Source organism: Phocoena phocoena, chromosome 18 (assembly GCF_963924675.1).
Source record: "Phocoena phocoena chromosome 18, mPhoPho1.1, whole genome shotgun sequence".
NCBI lineage: Eukaryota > Metazoa > Chordata > Mammalia > Artiodactyla > Phocoenidae > Phocoena > Phocoena phocoena.
The window spans coordinates 33,126,724-33,136,322 of record NC_089236.1 but is presented as its reverse complement, the minus strand read 5'-3'; positions in this window follow the sequence as shown (position 1 = coordinate 33,136,322).

Genomic DNA, 9,599 nt, shown 5'->3' with positions numbered 1-9,599 from the left:
CCTGGCTTTCCGAATAAAGTCGCTATTCCTTGCCTCAGCACCTCGTCTCCTGATTTATTGGCCTGTCGTATGGCAAACAGACCGAGCTTGGACTTGGTAACAATTTTACCATTCTCTTTATATTTTTGTATTTGAAATATTAATAATAAAAAATTAAAAAGAATTCTTACAAAATATCATTAAAGCTCCTAGATTCTTTACGCCTGGTTTTCTTTTCCCAGCCCCACCTTAGGTCACAATGCTGACCATATGGTCTTAAAACTCTAGTAAATTGAGCTATTTGTAATGAGGTGGATAGACCTAGAGTCTGTCATACAGAGTGAAGTAAGTCAGAAAGAAAAAGACAAATACCGTATGCTAACACATATATATGGAATTTAAGAAAAAAAAATTGTCATGAAGAACATAGGGGTAAGACAGGAATAAAGACACAGACCTACTGGAGAACGGACTTGAGGATATGGGGAGGGGGAAGGGTGAGCTGTGACAGGGCGAGAGAGAGTCATGGACATATACACACTAACAAACGTAAGGTAGATAGCTAATGGGAAGCAGCCGCATGGCACAGGGATATCGGCCCTGTGCTTTGTGACCGCCTGGAGGGGTGGGATAGGGAGGGTGGGAGGGAGGGAGACGCAAGAGGGAAGAGATATGGGAACATATGTATATGTATAACTGATTCACTTTGTTATAAAGCAGAAACTAACACACCATTGTAAAGCAATTATACCCCAATAAAGATGTAAAAAAAAACAAAAAACAAAAAACTTTAGTGACTGAGAGTACAGTCTGGTCAAAACTGCTACAGTTCCAAACCTGGCTCCACCACTTACTACATGTCATATTGGTACATGTTGAAAGAGGCAGCATACCCTTTCTATGGCTCAGTTTCCTTTTCTGTGAAGTGGGGAGAAAAATATCAATCTCAAATTATTTTGAAGATAAATAAAATAATGAATGTTAAATGCAGAGTCTAGCAGGTAGTAAGTGCTTATTCAGCTAATAATGACAATCAATTACAAATTAATTCAGTTGATTATTTATTGAGTACTTTTTGTAGGTCACTGTTATAAAGATAGCTATTATTATTCTCAGACTTAGCTATCAGCTGTAAATACACAGGAACACTGAATAAGAGGAGAAATTTGCAGAAACTCTAGAGTTGGACTGAAAAAGGAAAGGCATTGAAGAATCAGAATGAGGGAAAAGAAAATAAAGTCATAGGTGATAGTTTGACTATGTTTTCCTCCTTTGTCCCTGTCTCTTTATACAATGAAGGAAAGATAAGAGGACATCTTTGGTTTTTGAAGGACTTAGAACTTCACGGGCAGAAGATGTCCTTTGAGGGTCCTCTTTATAATGGATAGGAACACAATTGCCTGGTTAAAAAAAATACATCTATTCACTGGGACCCTTATCCATTCTGTAAGAACAAACCCAGGAGAATTTTTATCTCAAATTCAAATCCTTAGGGGAAAAGATTCATGAGGATTTGATATGCATTTCTTTTTCAGGCTACATCTAAGGAAAAAGCCCCTCAGCTCAGTCATGTGTCTGCATTGCTTATTTATCCCATAGCCACCTTGTCTTGAGAGAGACTCAGAAGCAAGGCAGACAGGAAGTTTTTTCCAAGGATAAAGCTACTCTGATGTGGTGAGTTCCTCTCTTCTCCATCTGCAGCTGCCCAGTCCTGTTCCTGTGCACTAATTCTCTCCAACTTCCACCTCTGGTCAGTGGCCTCAGATCCCAAGGTGTCTGAGCCCTAGTCTTCTTCTGCCTGCCTGTCCCTGGCCTGCCTGCTCTGGCCCTGCAGCCCTCCCACCCGGCACTGTCCACCTCTCTGCTCTCCAGGTCAGCAGTTCTATGCACCTGCTGCCACCTTGGGCCATGCTGCTGTCTAGAGAAAGTGTGAGCAAGAATCATAGCCTTGGAGATTAAGGCCCTTACCAATAGCAGAGTTATTGGGAGTTGTATCACAGTCAACAAGTACAAAAGAAAAACTTTTAAAATAGCATATCAGTTTCTTAAAATGTGGAAATTTTGTTTAGGAAAATAATTATTTTAGAATTCTTTCAGAGTGCATTTGAAAGAATACCCTCTCTTAGAAAAATATAAACTTTTACAATAAGTCTCAACTACATTACCTAATTTGAGGTGAATGCAGGGCAGCTTTGCTTTTCAGGGAGTCAGGCCTCCTCTCACCTCACCATGTGGTATCTGACAAAAGAAGTTGACTACTGTATTCTTTTAAAAGTCATTTCCTCCTTTTTGATATGTGTCAAGATCTGAATTAAAGACTTTTTCTTTTAATTTCTTCTTTTCTTTCTTTGACTTCTTAAGTCAACAGTTAGGGAGAGAAGGAGAATGATCCCATAGTATTGAACAGTGACAATTATTAGCAGTTACAGGGGAGAATTTGAAACTCAGTTTGGCTGGTGTGATCTTTCAAATGTTGCTTGGAATTTTCTAAAATAAGTGATGCTTTCAATGACATCTTTCCTAATTTGGGTGTAGGGGAGTAGTGGGAGTTAGTAAAATGCCCACTTTTAGAATCTTGGGGGAAATGGAAGAATTCAGATGCCTACAGGCTCAGTGTTGGTCAGTTAATATCCATCCCATGTTGATTTCCTTCTGACATCACCATTGCAGCCACTGTGGATATTGCCAACTCTCCTTAACACTCCCAAGTCCCCCTACTCCTTCCACTCTCTGCTGCTAATATCACCACTTTTCTGGAGAAATCCGGTCTCTAGAAAGTGAGCTTTCTCAGCTTTCCTCCCCTCCACTGTGATTTTCAATTTCTATATCATCTCAGTGAAGATTAAAATGTATGTGTGTGGGGAAGACAGGTGAGAATTTTTCAAAAATACCAGCAGTGATATTCTCTAGTGGGGATATTAACAAGGGATTGCTACTTCTTAAAATTTCCATCCCTTGCAAATTGTCAAGGAAGACAGTTGAAAATATTTTGATCAGAAAAAAACTCTGTTTTGCAAATGACCTGAAGAAGTATTTTTTTCTCTTCTCTTCAGTATCTCTCCCCTTTTACCTCTTCCGGCAACCCCTTCATCCCTTAAAAGACAGCCAGTATCAATTTCAGAGCAAGGGGGGGTGGGTGGGGAGGGACATTTATTTTGGAGACCTCAGAAGAAACCGTCCTTTCCCCTTGGCTCAGTTGTCACAATTTCCAGGGGCCCAATTTCCATTTATAGTCACAAGACTATCTCCCCTCCATTTTTATCCCTTGCCCCCCGGTCTTGCTCTCAGTCCCTTTTCCAGACTCTCTCCCTCATACAGCGCTGATCTTGCCCAATCCCTCACCTTTCCTGCTCTCTCTCAGCCCTTCACATGCCTTGAGGAATTCTAGATCCATGCTCAGCAAACTCCTCTCTGCCTCTAACTACTTGAATATACCTTGCACTTCTGGTCTAATGAAACCTGGCAGTTCCCTGAGGACACCACTCTTGGCAACCCTCACACTCTTTTTATCTCAGGGCTAGAAGTAAAGCATAGAGTGCTCCTCATTTCCATATGTAAGCCTTTTCTCCTCCTTTAAAGCCCAGATCCTTTGATTCTCCTGCCTTCCTTTTTGCTACATTTTCTTCACTCCTTTGGCTGTCATCTACTGACCCCCTTCCTAGGCTTCTCTCTTTGAAGATTTTTGCTCACTGTCTTCTGATGCCTACAATTGTCACCACTCTCACTGATACTTGACATCCACAAGGATGACACATCCTGGCTTTCTTGGTCTTGGCCTCCCAGCTCCAGTAAGCATTTCCTTTACCCCACCTCAGAGACCCACACCCAAGGTCAGAGTCTAGTCCTTGACCTCACAGTAATGGCACCTAAAATCAAACTTGAATATGCTTCTTCTTAAATACCACCTCCTACCTTTCCAGCTCACTTTTCCACTACATACACTGTACTAATACTTTGACACTCAACATTTTTAAGTGATCACTTTCTACCGTTCATCGTTCCTCTTCTGTTTTCATGTCCCTGCTTCCCAGTTTAGATTTCACGGTCCGTCACTCCCAACAACCACCTTACACACACTTGCCCTCTCTTCTTCTATCACATTCGCCTGTAAAAACCCCAACCTACTTAAACACATATCAGCACCGAAGTTGCTAATGGCTGCTAGGAAAATGATGCAGAGGACTTACGTGGTGACTGGTGGCATCCAACTCATGATTACAAACACCTGTTGAAATAATTTTCCAGGCCCAAGATGGAACTGCTTCTGCCTGGGGTGCACATCAGCAAACTGAAACTTCTTAGATAACTTTTGTTTTCTTGTAAATCCTCCCCCTGACCAGAAACACAGTCTATTCAGTCAGCCAATCCCTAGACACCAAGCTGACTCTGGGCCTTCTCACCCCAGAGTTGACAATATGGGCTCGGCCAATCAGATATTTCATTTGTCTCTTCCTTAGTCTTTATTCTTTATCCTCTACAAGCTTCCTGCCTTCTACCCCATTTTGCAGTTGTCCGAAAGGTGACTATCCACATCATGAAGTGTTACACAGTTTGTTTGCATCATCTAAATTGTCTTTTTAAACCATTTTTTTAACACCCTAACGGGCATCCAACTTCACCCAACAATCCCACTACATTTCCCTGGCAAGTTTTCTGCCCCGATATCTGAAACCGCTCTTTAGTTCACACCTTCCCCTCTCTTTCCACACTTTCTTACTCCTTCACTCCAGGATGACCTTTCCTGATTCTTCATGGATAAAATAGAATTAAGAACTCTCTCTTCCTTCATGTTCTTTGCCTTTCTCATTTCCTCTTCCTCTTACTACCTTCCTCTTGTGTCTTGGCCACCATCTCTCTTTTTCTCAGACTTTGTTCCTTTGACTATTTCCTCTCACTGCAGCAGTATCAGTCTCTCCATTTCTACTGGCCAGTTCCCATCAGCACAATAGACATGCTCTGGTGTGTCCTTTTTAAAACATCAACCTTCCTTTACCCAACATCTCTCTCCAGATTTCTCCTTATTTCTCTTTTGCTTTTCACTGCAAAATACCCCCAAACATGTTCTACACTTACTTTTTCTCACTTCTTACTTTTTTTTCACTTCTTCATTCCCATTTTCTCTTCAAGTAATTTCACCCTGGTGTCTGCCTCCACAGTTTTTTCTACTTCAATGTCTACTGTGCATCTAAAAACTGACTTGTTCAAAGCCTTCCCCATCCCTTGAAATCATCTACCTTCTGGTCTTCCACAGTTTGGACAATGGAACCACCATCTGCCCAGATGCTCAAGCCAGAAATCAAAGGGACATTTTGTTTCATCCTGTTTTCTCCTCCTCAATCCAATCCATTAGCAAATCCTGTCATTTCTTCCTCCAAATATATATAGAATCTGCCCATTCCTCTTCCTATTTACAATTGCCACTGTCTTCCAGGATAATGCTTTCTTTCTTTTCTTTTTTCACTTTTGGCTGTGTTGGGTCTTCATTGCTGTGCACCGGTTTTCTCTAGTTGTGGTGAGCAGGGGCTACTCTTCATTGCGGTGTGTGGGTTTCTCATTGCAGTGGCTTCTCTTGTTGCAGAGCATGGGCTCTAGGTGCACAGGCTTCAGTAGTTGCAGCATGGTGGGCTCAGTAGTTGTGGCACGCAGGCCCTAGAGGGCGCAGGCTTCAGTAGTTGCAGCACGTGGGCTCAGTAGTTATGGCTCGCAAGCTCTAGAGTGCGGGCTCAGTAGTTGTGGCTCATGGGCTTAGTTGCTGCACAGCATGTGTGATTTTCCTAGACCAGGTGGATTCTTAACCACTGTGCCACAAGGGAAGTCCCGATAATTCGTTCTTAAGTGGACTTATGCTTCCACTCCTCCCCTTCTTCAATCCATTTTGCACAAAGCAGCCAGGAAGAGTGATCTGTTTAAATGAAAATTGGATCTTTTAGCACATCCTTTAATGGCACCCATTATACACATACAATACACTCCAAATCACCTTACCTCTTACTCTTCCCTTAGGGCGCAGCCCAGATGTCAATTTCTCCAGACCTGTCTTCTTTCACTCCACCCCAACTCTGAATCAGTTGCCCCTCCCAGAGTCACATAGTAGCCTTTCCTCCCCCCATAGCTCTTCCCCAACCACTCTATCCTACTATTTTTTCTTCTTTTCTGCCTCTCTCACTATGCTAAAAATTCTTTTAGAGCTGGGAATATGTTTATTTGCTCATGATTACATTGAAATCTTTTAGCAGATTGTCTAGCAGACAGGATGTCCTTGGTAAATAACCAGAATATGAATAGATAAATGTCCCAGACTTTCCTGGTGGCTAAGTGGTTAAGAATCTGCCTGCCAATGCAGGGGACATAAGTTTGATCCCTGGTCCGGGAAGATCCCACATGCTGCAGAAAACCTAAGCTTGTGTTCTACAACTACCGAGCCTGTGCTCTAGAGCCCATGAGCTACAACTACTGAGCCTGCACATCGCAACTATTGAGCCCACGCACCACAACTACTGAACCCACATGCTGCAACTACTGAGCTTGCGTAATGCAACTACTGAAGCTCACACACCTAGAGCCTGTGCTCCGCAACAAGAGAAGCCACCACAATGAGAAGCCCACGCACCACAACGAAGAGTAACCCCTGCTCACTGCAACTAGAGAAAGCCCGCCAACGGCTATGAAGACCCAGAGCAGCCAAAAAGAAAATAAATAGATAAATGTCCCTCCCTACTATGTATGTCGCTCCCCTGTAACCACTGAAGTTCACCTATAAAAGTCACTCTGGTAGGTGCTTCTCCTCATGTTGTCCAACCCAATGATGAAATAAACTTCATATTTTATGGCAAGACAAGAAAATTTTACACATAAAATTTTTCTCTGCCCATTTAGGCCTCCGCCCTCCCTTTTAGTGTGTGTTATGCATCTGTACAACATTCACCTTAGAAGATAACCTTCCTTCTGAATCTTGTGAGGGCCCATGAAGACACATGCCCCACTACTTGCTCTGTACATGTAGACCTGAGTTGTGTAAACTGTCAATGTCATTTAGTATACAGCCCTCTTGTTTCAAAATCTCATATAACTGTGCTTTGACCACTAATGGGCAAACAGTTCTTGGAGCTTTCTGACAGGCTGTTCCTGGGTTATAGCCCAGGCTCAAATAAAATTTTCCATTTCTCTCTTAGATCTACTGATTAATAGTCCATGTGCCAGACTTGTGAGGTCAAGTAAACCAAAACATTGAGCTTGGAGCAGAGAAGTGTTTATTGCAGGGCCAACCAAAGAGAACGGTTGGCTCCTGCTTAAAAAACCCAAGCTCCTCAATGGTTTTTGTGGAAGAGTTTCTAAAGGTAACATTTGGGGAAGGACTGCAGGGTACATGACTTTCTTCTGATTGGTTGGTGGTGAGGTAACAGGGTAGAGTTACAGGAATGTCAATCATCCACCTTCTGGTTGCAAGCAGTCTAGAGTCTCAGCATGTAGTTACCATCCTCCACCTGGGTGGGAGTCTTAGTTCCTGCAGAATAACTCAAAGATGTGTGTCAGATTGTTACATATATACATACCTCCCTTGAGGAAGAACTAGGACTCTTTTATCACTGAACTAGTGCTTCTTAACTGTTTTTCCTTTGTTTCTGCATTCCCTCATTTCCCTAAAGAGTAACTACTTGAATCCACTCTTTGGAACCAAGGGAAGGTCTAGGAGACTAAAGTCTTTTACTACAAACAAGAAATGGAGGACACAGAAAGGCTTTTGTAGCTGGGAGGGCCTTGTAGGGTGGTGCTTGGTTTCACTCACATGTAATTGATAAGAATCTCGTTACTGATTTAAGAGAATGTTTAGTCAATATAGGTTTATTGACCTTTATTTGTTGAACATAAGGCAAAAAACAGAAGCAAGCAACTTTTTCAGTCTGTTTAAGATTTGGAGACATGAAGGGGTCTGTGACAGAATTTTCTCCTGTAGTGCCAGCTGCCATAATTAAATGTGAAATGGTGACAAATAATTAGAATCTTTACCTTTATGTTGCTAATCACACAAAGATCTATAGGCCTACATCCAAGAAAGAGAACTAGTGAAAAAAGTAAAATTATAGTCACAACTACAAGAAAAAACTTTCAGCTTGACAGATTTTCTTCTAGGTGTTGAAAAGAAAACCACAAACCCAAAATGGCATCACTCATGCTGAAAGCCCAAGATACCAAACCTAGATTTAATACCTGATCTAATTGCAGTTTCAGCTTCTCCCAGAAATGTAATCTTAATTGACCAGTCTGGAATTTTCTAGTCAAGCACCAGTAAGGTAATTGGTCATGCAAGCCCTTTCCATTCCCCAGAGAAAGAAGAGGTAATCTGCATGATAAATCCCTTGTCATTCCCTTCCCCCAAAAAAGAAGATGTCCTGGCCTAAAAATAATCCTTTCTTTTCTTTCACTAAAATCTCCCTTGGGTTCACCCTTCTTCCTATAAAGCCTTCCATTTTGTACAACTGAAACAGGAGGGAAGAAGGCAGGAAACAACCTTTGAAAGAATGACATAGCCTAAGGACACAACATAAACTGATTAGAACCAAATAGGTCCAAGATGGCAGATAGTTGACTTCCACTAGACCTTTAGCCTTAGTATGCGCTCATTGTAACACATCATCAAGCTAAATGACACACCCACAGGCGCCATGATATTTCCAAGTCTGACCATAAGAATCAAAAAGTGGGCAGTGGCCCAATTCCTGGAAATCCCCACCCCTTCCCGAAATAGCTGGAATACTCCTCCCACTCATTAGCCTATGAAATTATCCACTCCTATAAAAATTATCAACCCCATACCCTGGTATGGGCTCTTGCCTTCTGAGATGGCCCACACTCTGTCTGTGAAGTGTGTTTCTCTCTAAATAAATCCACTTCTTACCTACACTTTCTCTCACTGAATTCCTTCTGTGATGAGACATCAAGAACTTGAGCTTCATTAAGTCCTGAAACCAGGTGTGTGATCTCAGTTGGAAGACCGTGGGTTATGGCCAGGTTCAAGTCCTGGACACTTGGGTTCAAGTCCCAACCTGAGATGCATGTTTTCACACCCCCTTGGATCATCCTTCCAGTTTTTCTTTGGGATGCTTCTGGATTCATGAATCTTTGAACAAGCCAATTAGGTCTTTAAATTTACTCTATTTAATTTTGTTTTTTAACATAGGTATAGCTTAAAATTAATCCAAATCTCAATGAAAAGTACATTTGAGTTCTTTTGAACTCATTTGAGATCTTTTGAACTTTAATTTTTTAAAGACACCTACAATATATATTAAAGTAGAAATAGTTTATTGTTTTAATCCATTCATTCATTTATACAATCAATAAATATTTAATGAGAGCTTCTACATGTCAGACATTAGGCCAGGTACCAGTAATAAGCAGAGAAAAAGACCTAAAGTGTATCTGCCCTCAAGGAGTTTACATTCGAATAGAAAGACAGATGTTAAACTACTAATTATATAATTCATTTTTTAGCTTTAATTGTGACAAGTGCTATAACTAAGAAACCAAGAAACTATGAGTGCACATGGGGGTAGACAATCTCTCTTTGCTTTTCATGTGAGTCCTCTCCCTGTTACCACAGATGTTTTTCCAGAATCATA